At 48.2% G+C, this 14511-nt stretch overlaps 1 protein-coding gene across 2 annotated transcripts in view; it reads left to right on the top strand.

The window, feature by feature from the left end:
• The window catches only part of LOC119383659 (low-density lipoprotein receptor-related protein 4), a 182835-nt gene that overhangs the window by 107115 nt on the left and 61209 nt on the right, over nucleotides 1-14511 (top strand). The window lies entirely within an intron of this gene.

The raw sequence follows: 14511 nt of genomic DNA, 5'->3' as shown, positions 1-14511 counted from the left end.
ATCCAATCATGGTGTGAAACCTGGCAGATGCAAATTAGCTTCCGTAAAACTGTCTTCATGTCATTTACAAAACGCTCTCTATCCTCCTCTTTTGCTTATTCGTATAATAGTTCACCTCTGAAAAATGTGTCTGAATACAAATATTTAGGTCTTTTATTTACTTAGGATCTGTCTAGGTCACATCACATGGAAATAATGTGTAACCGTGCCCTTAGAAGACTGGGGTACCTACAACGTACTCTACGTTTGGCCCCAACTAACACAAGACTCCTGACCTACCAAACCCTAGTTCCTCCGATACTCGAGTACGGCTTTGTCATATGGAATCCTCACAAAAGATCTGACATCAAAAAATTGAATCTGTCCGGAAGAGGGCAGTTCGCTTCATATATCGTTGCTACGATAGGTATTTTTCACCTAGTTCTCATCTTCATAGCCTACAGCTTACAACTCTCTCTTTTCGTCGTCACGTCGAATCTTTAAAGTTTTTCGACACTCTCATTCACGGTCCACGATTTCCTTTACTCAGCGACTACACCACACCCGCCAAACAAACTTTCACCAGGCATCGTCATGAGTTGAACATGGCTCATTTTAATCACCGAACAAAGTCGTATAAATACAGTTTTTTGTCCGCACTATTGAAATATGAAATGTGTTGCCCGGCCATGTTAAATCTTTATCACGTGATGAATGCATTTTGTACATTAATAACCACTGATCTTCATGCTCTGTACATTTTGCGTTGTGTTGTTGTATTGCAATTTTTCTTGTATTCTGTACCCACTCCTGCGATAGCCTATCAAGGCTGCAGTATGTTAAAATAATATAAATAAAATAAATCATTTTAGTTTGTAGGTACTGAGATCGGCCGTGTTTTTCGAATCGCTTCTTTTGTACAATCATGTGCAGCCGTTTAACTCAGCTTTCGCGAAACCGTTTTCCTCTGATACTTGTAACGAGCGGTAAGTCGGGTAATGCTCATCCTCTAACAACGCGGGGTGTGAGGCCTTTCTTCGGTAATGCCTGGAGCGATGTCATGGCCTGGCCATTGACAAAGAAAAACGGACTGCGCCTGTTCGTGTCAACTTCTCGTCTTCGTCTGGTCTGCGCATTTTATTCTTCTACAGCATCATGAAAAGAACTCGACCAGCCATAAACTTCTCTGAACAACGGATTCCCATCGGTGTCATTTTATTCTGTTTCTCGCGAATAACATTGTCTGCCTGCACTTCGGTAAAATAATGTTGAACAACTACCCGATTTCGACGGGTAGGAGAAAAGATGGTACTGCGTTGAACGCCTCCTTCAACTCGTGATTACAGAAAGGTGACGAGCAAGCTTACGGTTTATATAACGTCGTAACTTACCTAGGAGATTACAGTTGTGGAACCGTAAAGAATATTACTATATATCGGCTTTCTTGTACCACTGAATAAGCAAGATATTTGCTTCCTTTTTTTTCCATAAGTATAACCTCCATAGCACACGTCAGGCCTTTCAGCAGAGAAAGTCTTGAAAGCAGAGAACAGTTCTGTGAAATAGTCAACTCTGGAAATCCGTAATTGCGAAAGTGAGCCTGCCGGTGACGCCGAAGAGGAAAAGTAATAATACGAGACGATATACAAAAAGTAGTGGAAGTTATGCGATACAGCGTAGTCTACTAGAAGCGATAGAGAAAAATGTCGACGCGTGCTCTTAGCAGTCTTCTGACTACACTGCACTTTCCACAGCATCAAAAATACAATACAGGACACCCACGTCGTACAGCTTACGAATGCAGGTTATTACTCAGTGCAGTGCGGCCATTACTGGAGATTATTATTGCTCAACTGGTATGAGTCAGTTTAACTCAGGCAGTGATTATATGGTAGACTGAGCCCTAATCCCCGTTGTGGTACAACGCGGAGAAAATCCCCGTCCAACTACGAGCTTTAATGTTGTGTTTAGAAATAAAATCGTCTAAAGTACTCCAAACCGGGAGACACAGCGGAAGCTGTTGCTTCTCGCGACGCGTCTTCGGGGCTGGTTCTTTACGACCATAAACCCAGGCTTATTTCAATTGCGGATTTTCAGGATAATCGTGCCGAGACACAGGATGATGTAGCTGGTGAAACAGAAACAGATCCTGTTGGAACAGGACGTGATTCCTGCCGTGGCGTCGCGATCCTGCGGTCGTGAGCTGGCTGCTCGACTAGCTGTCCAAATATTTCACGTTAACTTCCTCAAAAACAGAAATTTACGAGCATGTTCTTCGGGATATAATTCCCTGAAATCTGGGAGACTATAAATAAGGCTGCAACAACTTACGTCGAGACAAGCACTTAACAAAAAAAAACTTTTCACACTCTCTCACTGACGGTGATAAAATGGAAGAATTACTACCAGTCCATAAACATTGATTTATTACTGTGGAAGCGTTCCACAAAGTTAACTTCGGAACAAATCCTGCTTGCTTTCCGTTCCTTATTGCTAATTCATCATGACGTTTTGAAAAGCAGGTTGTCTTTGAAAAAACTGTTACAAAGGTTTATCCCGAAAGGGGCCATTGGCTCGTAGTAAGCAGTAACGCCGCCTGTAATTCGCATCATGCATATCGCTGACGTAGCACAGTTTAAAGGAATTGCACAGAGAGTTAAAACTGCCCCATTCAATACGCACTTCCTTAAACGTTTATCTCTGACATCCCTCGTTTAAAAGCAGCTCTCTATCCACAACCGTTTGCAAACCTGAGCGCGCCAGAACAAGCTCCTTTTTCACTAGGGATTAGTTTGTACTGATGGTAGACGCCCTACGTTTTCGCTAAGTTTCGGTATTTATATTTATTTGCATTATGCATCGAGACTGCATCCCGGATGGAACAAAAGTGGCATACTGTACCGACGCCTATCGGGAACAGGCGTCCCGCGCAAGTTAGCGAGAGAGCAGGCGCCGACGAAATTTTGAAGTGCAGCTTAAACAGGCTCCTTCAAGCTACACCGTATGGACGTTCACTTTGTGATTTCGGTTCGCCCGTGCTTTGGTAGCGTTAGCTACACTGGCCTAGCCGAGCCAGTTTCCCGTGGCTCCTCAAGAGCCGTGCTGCGCATGCGCGAGGATCAGTGATGTCACGCAGCTGGCGCATCGGAGCTGGCACCTCCCGGGCACTCCGCCGCTGCCGCGCGCGACTCTCTGTGCCGGTCTCCGCTTTCCCTGGAGGAGTGACTGACGTCGTAGCCGACGTAGACCTACTGGCGCCGGCGCGCGCAGCTATTCGCCTTCGCTGTGCAGTCGCCGTCTGACACTGCGCTGGAGCCGCTTGATAGCGCCTCTGACTGGCGTTTGCCAGTGTGGTTTAGCCATGGAGAAGGAGAGCGCAAATGCTGCTCAACGGCGCAGAAGAGCCGAGAAGCGCAATTCATTGGATCCCGAAGTAGTTGCCTGGCAAAATAAATATACATGTGCCACTTAATTGGTATACCATGTGTTTGTAATTGAAGCAGCAGTAAGCATGATAATCAAGCTAATCCTAGACCATCAGGAAAGCTAAGAACAATCAGCTGAACATTTTCTAACTCTATGTTATCCTGGCATAGCCGAGCTAAGCCACTGCAGTATTTATTTTAAGGCTACACATAGAACGCTAGCACGAAACACTTTAGCGAGATGTTTGCGACGGATATCAGCTACAGGTACAAACAGATGATACAGCAGTCGACGTTAGAGACTATAACGCCCTGAATGCCTATGGTCGTATGTTTCACCTTTATATTTTATGCATCAGCTCCCGCGGAACGTAATCAATTTCTTTGAGCCTCTAAGCTTTTGTTAATTCCGCTGAGTGCGCGTTGTGCACTTTTCTGAAAACTTTGCCAACGCGATTCACGAGTGTGAGATTCACGTTAAGTAAACTTAGTTTGGAGGATGGTAGGTTAAGGCGAGTACAACGTTTTGTTTAATTACTCAGGGGAGGTACCCTCTCCAACTTCACAGCCGCAGGTTTTCCCCGCAAGTGAGACTTTCATCTGGCCGTCACTTAACGTTCATGATTCATTCTTTTGTAAATATACGGCGCAGTGATTCAGTCTGATGAAAGCGTACACGACCGTGCTACGTAAGTTCCTGAGTGGCGCTAGTTTTTCTTTGAAGAAAACTTCTTTGGAAGTTTGCCCAACCATCTGAACGAGGCGGCGTGTTAAATATCTTAGGCGCACACAAAGGCGTAACATACCGCCGAAACCTTGCATCGCGGCATAAACACCAAGTGTGGCAAGTGTCTTCGTTAAGACTCGGCAGGTTGCCAAGATGCGCGCGTTGATTAGGCCTTCAGATTTATTAGGCCTTCAGGTTGGACCTCCAGAGAGCACCCGGTTAGGCTTTCTTCAAGAACGTCGAGTTTCTCATGGCCATTCGTTATCGTTATGTTCGAAAAGAAAGGCTGTGAAACGTCTGCGCAAGCTGCTTATCAATGGTTTCCTCTGGCAGCTGCTGTTATTCAGGAAAGGCGAAATTATACACCGCTCAATGAACTAATGCGGTCGTCAATCAGGCTTGCAGATGCGTATTTATCAGTTGTTTTTCTTCGCGTGCACGGACCCTGGTTTCTCCGCTTTGATTTTCAATATTTGCCTTCTCGAGCCTCCAACTTAGATAAATCGATACCCATCTCAATATAACAACATGCTTTACGTTGAATTAAGTATTTATTCATATCCAGCCCGTCTTGATCGCTCAGTTTCCGCTGCTGTGAGAATGGGTCAGTCGAACATAGGGGACGCCTATTTTTATGGGCACTCGCGTTGCTTAAAGATTTTCATAGCCCGCAGTTCATTGTCAGTATATGACGTCACTTCTTTGTCTGCTTGTCTGTCTCAACGTCGAGGATGGCGCCGTACAACAAGTGAGTTTCTAACGATTTACGAACGAAATTTGGTGATGTTCAGTGTACTTAGAACACAAATAAATCTGTTTGGTGAAAAGTTATCCGGTCTCCTTCACCACTCCGTTCACTGAAAATCTTTAACCTATAGTCCAGCATATGAGAAACATTGCTCACCCTTTCACTGAGATATCACACATTTTTCAATCTCTCTTCGTAGCAAAAGCTTCTCATGCTCTGAATTTTAGATGTGAAGCATCTTATAGCGGAGTTCAGTCCGGTGGTGGTGGTGGTGTGCGGCGTGACCACCCTTACTGCGCATGCGCAAACCCTCTCCACTTCCCCTTCCCCTCCCCTCCCCCTTTTCCCTCCCCTCCCCCTTTTCCCTCCCTTCCCCCTTTCCCCCTCCCCCTCTCCACATCACCTCTCCCCCTTCCCTCTCCACTTCCCCTTTCCCCCTCACCACTCCACCTCTGAAACGCGGGCTCTACATACCGAAACACTGCGTCGCATCGCCTCATGGTCCCCTTTAGTGGGAGATGGTGTGTTTTTTTGTTACTCTCATATTCGGCACATATTAAGGAGAGGTGAACTGAGAAGATGTTATCCACCGTCATTTATCCTAAAAAGTAGTAAAGGCGACATGCGCATTCAGTGCATCACCGGAAAGCGGGCACAGCGATCCTACCGAGCAGCTTATGCGATACCGTTCTCCCATGCTTCCTTTTCAGCACTCAGTGAAGAAGAACGCGTGCCTAAATGTAATCGGGAAGGGGATGATAAGAATCAGCGAAAACGTTTGGCAATAACACCTCGTACAAAGACCGTAATAAGATCTCTTGAAGCGAGGCGCTTGGAACGAGAAACGACGACGGCACGAATATTGCTTTCTACTGGATAAAAAAAAATGCGAAGCGAAGCGAACATGCGAGGACTAAACGAAGAAAACGAAAAGAAAAACTAAGCGGGAATGGAGATCCGAGAATTTATACATAACGTCACGCGCACGCCATTCGTGCCCGAGCATTTCGCAGCCGTTTAGAAAAGGGTCCTTGGCGGAGCAAAAAAAAAAGGTAGTGTTTTCAGCTAGCACGACGGGATGGAGAGAAGGTTAGAGAAAGAGAGGAGGATTCAGTGAGGCCGGCAGGCCACGGAGTCGGATTCGCGACGCCCTGCGTAACGGACATTTACGCGCGCTGCGCTTTCCCGCACGCCAATATGATTCTTCTCGCGATGCGAAGGCTCGCGGCGGGAACGAGCTTACCAACGGAAGCGGCAAAACGAACCAACGAATGGCTAAGGCTTGCCAGGAGCACGTTCCTCTCGGGCTTGAAGGCGGCACCCATTTATAGAAACGAATAAGCACGAAGGCCGCCGTTGCGGCGCATATAAGTGCTTTTGTAAAGGCAAAACAGAGAAGTGTGTGGGAGAGAAGCACGAAGTACGAATCGTCGTATATGTGTTTGGACGTCTCTCCGCTGCGTTTTCTGTGAGTCGGCGGCGTACGGCGTGCAATTCGTGCTCGAGACAGGCAGCAGTGATTCGTGGCCCAGCCAAGGTGCTCGGGCTCCGTTGTTTTCAGCGTATGCTTTCCTCTCTCGCAATTGCGAGCTGCCTAGCAAATCTCTTGCCCCGCTTTGACCCTCCAACGCCCTGCTGACGTAAAAAGTTGTATGAAAGAACGTATGTTTAAACAAAAGCATTGTGTAGGGTGTGTGTGTGTGTGTGTGTGTGTGTGTGTGTGTGTGTGTGTGTGTGTGTGTGTGTGTGTGTGTGCATAAGCGTGCGCAGGGTTCCCCTTCAGGAGGGGCGATGGTTCGTCGCAGCGCCCCCCTCCCTATTATGTCAATGTATGCGACTGCCTTTGCGCCCCTCTTCTCGCCCCCCCCTACAATGTATAGGGCTGACTTTGCGCCCCCCCTACTCGCCCCCTTGGCCCTCTCCTGCGCACGCCTGTGTGTGTGTGTGTGTGTGTGTGTGTGTGTGTGTGTGTGTCTGTGTGTGTGTGTGTGCGTGTGTGTGTGTGTGTGTGTGTGTGTGTGTGTGTGTGTGTGTGCGTGTGTGCGGGTGGGTGTCTTCTTCAAAGAATGCGAATAGATTGCACTAAGAAAACAAACAAAAAAAGGAAACGCTTTCACGAGAAATGGAGATGCTAGAGCTTTTGGCATTGCAGCCTTGCTGCTTCGCATGTTCCTGCACATTTTATTGATGAATCTCTGGTGATACAAGCGCAGTAATCTTCGCAATCGTTCCTTACGGGGCATCTTGTGAAAGTATTCACTGTGGCGAAGCCTTGGAACTTACTAATGGGTTGCGCTCTCGAGCGCAACCCATGCTTTGCCGGCACTCAGCGATAATACATAATGCCGACAGTCACGGCAAAGGCCGGGCTCTCAACGCGTGCGGCGTCCTTTCAGAAGAAGCCAGGGAGGACGACCCACTAGAAGGTGCTCGAGAGCGCAACCCATTACTAAGTTCCAAGGCTTCGCTACAACATAAATGCTATCTTAGAACGCGCAAAAAAAAAAAACGATAACACAAGGGGAATGAACATGGACACGGCGCAGTGTGTCCTCTTGAGTTATCGTTCTTCCTCTTGTGTTATCATTATTTTGCGCACAACCGCTGTAAGATGAATTAGCAACTCGCCCGGCAGTCATTGCTACTGAACTTTACATAAATATGTATGCATGATGTAGGTGGCTGCTCGCACACACACGTGGCCGCTCGCTTGCGTGTGTGTTGGTGCGTGTAAGATTGTGTGAGAGAGAAAAACAAGGGACAATGACTAAATGTTTACGAAACTGCATTCTGTATCTGACTGCTCTATAGGCACGAATACTGTGTTTTCAATAGCTACGCTGACTTGTTTTATAAAGTATTTGTGAGCCATTGGACAGTGAAGGTGGATGAATGGCGGAGATCTTTCGTGCATGACACAAAGGTGACGTGCCAGAGGCCGGTTTGGTTTGGGGAACGTGTCCATCAACGTTCGAACCGCTGTTCAGAGTATACGACGACATATCGACGACGAGACCGCCATTGAGGTGCACAATGAGAGACGTTTGCTCGCCAAGCCCGCATACAAGGCCGTATACAAGACCGTATACACCACATCGCGACACGAGTCGTCTTGCCTGGCTTGTCGCATGCGCTTGGCATTTCGTGAACGAACTTCATTAGTGTTTGCCGCCAAACGGCGCCGTTGACATTCGCATTCAAGTTATTTCCGTCGTCTTTTTTCGTAGGCACGCTTCTCTTCGATAGTCCTAACTAAATATGACCGTATCACAGCTACCGCAGAACATAAATAGAACGTGCTATCGGCAGGTGCTGGTTTCACTTGTTTAATTGCGCTCCAGCTTGAAAGACATTTCTCTTTGTGATTGGGCTTCACTGCAGCACAGGATTGCATTCTTCCGAAGACATTTTCCAGGGGCGATATAGGCAGAGGCAGACAAGAAGTCGCGACACTTGAGTGTCTCATTAAGTCAAGTCTCGTGCCTCAACTTGTCTAGAAAGTCCCGCTAAAACCGCGGCGGCTGCCAATCGTACATGATATACATGTTCCCCGCTCAAGCCTCACTGACATGCACATAGGGGAGGCAGGCGCTGCTTACCACAACACCAGAGATATTTCACCGCTGCCTGTTTGAATGGCAATGGCACGGATTCAGTTTCGTTAGATTAGTCCACGCATATTGTGGTGCATGGAATTACTATTTACAAACACGTGAATAAGCACGTCGTTGAGAGAGCAATGATGGTTTTTATAGCGAGGTTTTCTTCGCGAGCCTGCCCGGGTTTCTCATACCGGGGCGGCTGCTGTCGCTCCCATGCTGAATAGATGCCTGACCGATCCTCAGCTCACTGAGGAGTTCAAGCTCAGGCAGTTTACTGAACGGTTCACTGAACTTGCACTTCAGTTAAGTAACCCCTCCCCGTCCCATTTAACGATGAAGAATCCCATTCAGCATCTAACCCACGACACAACGGCAGTGAGAAGTAGGACGAAGACACGCTCTCCTTATGTATTGTGCTAGATGCTGAAATGGAACACCGACGTCGACAAACAAGCTATAACTGTAGAATTATCTTCATTCGACTATTTACGACAGCGCTCTGACTTTGAATTTTAGAAAAAAAAATTGGTAACGCAAGCTTCTATCGGTACCGTTCATCAGTGCGAGTGTGCTGGAAAACTCTTAAACAGCGGAAAACGCGGACACGAGTATTTGGTTTAATTTATTCAGCGCCATAATTTCAAAGCCCACACATGCGTTTCTTAGTTTATAATTTTTATGCGGCGAAACCTCATCAGCGGTGACCACTGCCCAAATGACCACGCGTGGCTGACCTTTCCTACGCGAATAATCATTGCGTAAGCCCACGAACGGCCGTTTCAAGCGCATTCGGGGCTGACTCGATAAATCCGAACGCCCGCTCTCCCTCTTTGCTCATCGAGAGTGTCCTTTTCCGCGTGACAAGTGTACATTTTTATCCGGCCCGCAACCGGGAAAGCCGCTTACGAGCGAGGGCCATGCGGCGCAGCCCATGGCGTGCCTGCGTAGGATGGCGTATCCATATACATGAGCCGACCGGACTTATAGTGAGCCGCATATCTTAGCCGCCGCGCTCTGTGACCCTCTGCCCCCTCGCGTCCATCGCTCATAATTTGCATCGCAATACGCCGGGGTCGCTGAGCAGAGCGCATCTTGAGTGAGCCTCGCAAACACGTCCCTTCCCGCCAAAGAACGTGAGAAAGGGAATCCAGCTTCCTCGTTCGACTCGTTAACGAGGCAGGGAAAAGTCCTGTAGCGAAGCACGGACGCGACAGAATATATACGAGACCATCCGTATATCTATGCTCCCTCATCTCTTACTCTCTCTCCCATTGCTCTCCCTTCCAAACAGCGCGTGTTCAAAATTCCTCGCCTCTCCCGCAGTGTTCCAGCGCCGTGTTTCTTCCCCCGCTTTCGCTCACGGAGCTTGTTAACTTCCCAGCTCGCTTCGTGTTGCTTGGCGGCTGCTTTTCGCTAGCCCGGCTTTACCAGTAGTTCAGTCCACTGTGCCACGCGTGTTAAGACATCGAAAGCAGGTGCCACGTTCTTCAAGGCACACACGCCCCAACATCCTCCGCAGCATTAGCCATTCCTTGAAAAAAAAAACAAGAAGAAACAACTTGCATTAGTCTATAGCTTCTCTCTCGTATGTGTTTCTGATCGGCACGTCAAGTTTGACCCATAATGTAGCTTCGAGATTCCCTGATCTTGTCCAGACTATACGCTTCACCACTTCTATCGTTACGGCCGAGAGAAGAAAAAAAGAGGAAAAGAAGTGCTTGTTCAAGACTGTGCAGTATAATGTCGCCATGCGCCCCTATAGAAGACCAAGCAGCGCTTTGGTGACTGCTGGCGCTGATTGCTTTTAAGAGCTCTCTAGGCTCTTTTGTGAGAGCTCGCGAAGGAGCATGCGCGCTCCCGCGCCGCTCGACAAATGGGTATGTCGTGTATCTCGGAGGTCGGCGGAGGGGGTAGGAAAAGCCATAGAGTTGGAATAAGGGCGGGGTCATAAAGATGAGACTGCACAGGAGGCTCGAAGATCCTCTGAAGGAAAGCGTTTCCAAATTCATGTTTCTTTGTGTTGCCGACGTGTGTAAGTAAGAAAGTGCTGCTTGCTTGTAGGCATCAGGACCGTAGCCAGGGTGGGAATGTGAAGGAGGGTTAGGTGTGCTCTTTCCCTGCCCCGCACCCGGAATACCCCGTACAAAAATATACATTTAGAAACGCTCGCATCAAAACTAAAAATATAAACTCATTAATGAAACAGCGTTTAAGAAGTCCCATAATTTACATACGACTTATACCGAAAAAATTCCTGCCTACGGTCCTGGTGTAGGCACACTGCGGCACTAGGTGTGAGCGCTCGTGCGTACGTACTCTTTCATTCCTCATTTATTGCGATAGAAATTATATGGACACTCACGACGAGTTTTCGCCGTCTCCGTCGCCGTCATGTCCCGTAAAAGCCCCAATTGATAACATCCTCCCGCACATCGTATGTATGTTGCACCGCGGGTAGAAGCGCGGGAGCGGGAGCGATGAACGCTGCTCAAGCAGAGATCAAACGAGCCGGCTCACGTCCGTCGCTCGGAGGGCCCATGCGATAACATCACCCCGCTCGGGAGGCTGGCCCTGCAAGCAGAGAGGGAGCGCCCCGCCCGTCTTTAACGGGCATGAAAAGACGCGAGCGGGGGGGGGAGTCGCTCGAGCAGCAAATTTGAACTTTGATTCGAAGGGCGAGGATGCAATCGCTGGCGCGCGCGCTGTCTCGGACCCCCTGAGCGGGCGGCTCGTGTACCCTTCTACGTGCTGCGTTCTCAAAGCGAAGAGACTGTGCGGAGAGATCATCTCTCCCTGGAGCAGAAAAAAAAAAGAGGGTGACCTTATTTTTAGGTCTGGCGGTCCCATGCCGCCAATTTCCCACAGGGTGGGTGCCCTCCCAAGCGACTTTGAACTTCGTTCTGCCGAGCACCAGGTCGGAAGTGCGCTTGTCCCTAATTCACCGGTAGGTACCCGGCGGCAGCAATTCTCTGCCTTCCACAGCAAAGGCGGATGCTCAACTATTTCACCAAGGCTGTGGTCGGACGCTCAGCCATGAAGCGGTGGCTTCATGGCTGAGCGTCCGCTTCCAATGCGGGAGGTACCGGGTTCGATTCCCAGTGCCGACCGGGAACCCACCGGTTTTTCCAAAGGGGGAGAGGAGTACACCTACCTGGCGCTCGGTTGTTAATGGGTACTCATCTCGAAAGGTGGCCCCATAAAGTTCTGCAAAGACCCCCGGACGCACCTTAACCCACCACAGCCTTGGTGAAATAGTTGAGCATCCGCCTCTGCTGTGGGAGGCAGAGAATTGCTGCCGCCGGGTACCTACCGGTAAAATAGGGACAAGCGCACTTCCGGCCTGGTGCTCGGCAGAACGAAGTTCAAAGTCGCTTGGGAGGGCACCCACCCTGTGGGAAATTGGCGGCATGGGACCGCCAGACCTAAAAATAAGGTCACTGGTCCCGTGCAGCGGGTTGGGAGTCCTCCAAGCGTTGTAAGCCTCGCAACTGCGGTATTGTTACCACCACGAAGCCCGCCTGTACCCATTGGAAACCGGTGGGTGGCCGGCCGGCACTGGGGATCGAACCCGGTACCTCCCGTAGTGGAAGCTGACGCCCAAGTGTTTCGCCACCGCTGCATTTTTTTTTTAGTAGAGTTACGCGACATCCGATCCAAACGAGTGAGCTGCCAGCCCTACTTGGTGAGCTGCCAGCCCTACATTACAATTTGTTGCTACAGCATTCATTGCTTCGCCCTTGTGGTGAAACTGGGAATTTTTTCGTTTCAATCAGCATGCAATTTTTCATCGTGCCCAGAGCATTGCTGTCATTGCGTACAGTTTCAAGTTTGAGAGTTGTGGTGTACCTAGCGATAGCCGGAATCGTTTTCTCACTGCTATACTGCCGGCGCTACTCAACACACTGGCGTATATGCGACAGCGATAGAACGTGGACATCGTGTGAAATGTGCTCACGTTTCTCGGTAAGCACGTCTTGTCGCGCTTGTAAATTACGATATCGTCGTATCGTTGTCCAATACAATGCCATTCATATCAATACTTCACCTTTGCCGCGAAACTATGACATTTCGGTATAAGGTTAGAGATCGCATAGTTTTTGAACACCAGCCATAGCAACCGAGTATTCCTGTCATGTGTCCTTTGGGGCGCAAACTGTCTTCACTCTCTCCCTCTATTTTCTTTTTCGTTTCTCTTGCGGCAAATGTAGGGTAGCAAATCGTGCGCTCCTATTGTCGAAATATGTACAAGTATTCTGCTTTTTCTTTCGTTTCTGTTTTCTTGCATTTGTCATAGGTAACAGTGAAAGAAGAATAAAGGAAGCTCGCGCTTAAAAACATAACAATATTTAAGAACGGCAGAGGTATAAGGAAAAGCTTTCGTCTGGGCTTACATAAACGTGTGTTTTATTTACGAGTACGTCAACGCTTTCAGGACTCCCGTATCGGTATTCACTTTATGTTTTGCCATAATCTTGCAGCCTTGTTTATTCTTCACGCTGTGCTAGGCTTGTTACACTAAGAAAAAACTAAAACGAGACAGCGAGAGCGTTGGTGGCGAGCTACCCACTGCTTCCTGGGAAATGCTGGGAGAAATCGGTCATTAGGAGACCGCTTTCTACCCTCAAGAAAGACTACAAGACATGAAAAAAATAATAATAATAATGTGTATACCATCTATGACAGCTCGCAGCGACTGATTTGATGGTGCGCCTTTCTGACAACATAGTAGGGCGGCGACGTTCAAAGCGCAGGACTCTAAGAAGTCTGGCTCTGGAGAAGTAGTCGCCAACCGCAGAAAGACGCTGTAGTAAGAAGTGACAAGCGTGAAGAACTTCTAGGAACAAAAAAAGCAAAACAATCTACCCGGAAAATGTAAGAAGGGGAGTGACAGATGCAACAAAGAAATGAGAAGTTTTATAAAAAAAAAGAAGGAACTGAAAGTGAAAAGCTGTGTTTATCCCATAAATGAATCGGAATCAGACTTTAGGAACGAAGCATGACCGAAAAACGACAGGGATGAAAAAAAAATAGGCAGAAGAAAGTTGACGGGAACTAAAGCTATAAGAAATAACAAACTCTTAAAATTGTGAGAGTGCAAAGGAAAACAGTGACAGATCATAAAAAAAAGCATAGAAAAAGAGACAAAATAACATCAGAAGGGTTTCCTTTGACTTTTCGGGGAAGCAAGTAATGGAAGTCGGCGCACGGAGCTGCGAAGTGCACGAACTAACAGAGAACTGTTTTGAATGCGTCGACTCTGTGCCGGTGTTGTTGCTGGTGACGGCGACGGTGTCGACATGTTCTGTATGTGCGTACGTGTATGCGGAGATTCTCAGAGCGCGTCGCACAAGTCGCCGCAGTCGCTCACCGGAAGAGGCACTAAGCGGAAGGGGAGAAAAAAAAAAAAGAAACCTCAGAATGAGGGCTGCCACCAAGATAAGGGCCCCGCCAGGAGTGAGAGCCTTCTTTGCGGAAACTTCTGTCGCTATGTTTCTAATTTGCGCCACCGTCGCGCCGCTCTTTCGGCGCGTGACTTGGGAAAAGAAAAGTGCTCAAATGGAAGTAGCGCCGAAAAGCTCATCATTTAATTACAGGGAAGGCAAGGAACGCACGCGCGTTGCTTCGTTAATTGTCCCTTGTATTCTTATACTGCTCCCGTTTTCGCTTCGAATGAGCATCCGGGGTAACCTGTGTTCTTCCTGCCGTTCTTCTCCGGTCTTATACGGTGACTGTCCTTTTCGGCCGCGTTAATCAGATGCTGATTTTCCCCGAGAGATACAAGCAGCCCCTGAAAGACGGCGCCGTCATTCGCTTTAACGACCTGAAAGCTGCTTCTCGCGTCTCTGCCGCAGAAACCTTCACCCGTTTTCTTTTTTCTTTTTTCGGACAATTATTCAAATGCCGTAGCAACGGTTACATTACAGTCGGACGTCATGTCGAAATATTGGCAGCATTCAGGAGATGTCGGTGTAGTTAACAACGCAGGATTGTTAGGAATGTGTCAAACACCGCAGCGTTTAATATTTCTGT

This window comes from Rhipicephalus sanguineus, chromosome 2 (genome assembly GCF_013339695.2).
Source record: "Rhipicephalus sanguineus isolate Rsan-2018 chromosome 2, BIME_Rsan_1.4, whole genome shotgun sequence".
NCBI lineage: Eukaryota > Metazoa > Arthropoda > Arachnida > Ixodida > Ixodidae > Rhipicephalus > Rhipicephalus sanguineus.
The sequence above is the reverse complement of the archived record's forward strand: the minus strand, read 5'-3'. Positions and strand labels throughout refer to the sequence as shown.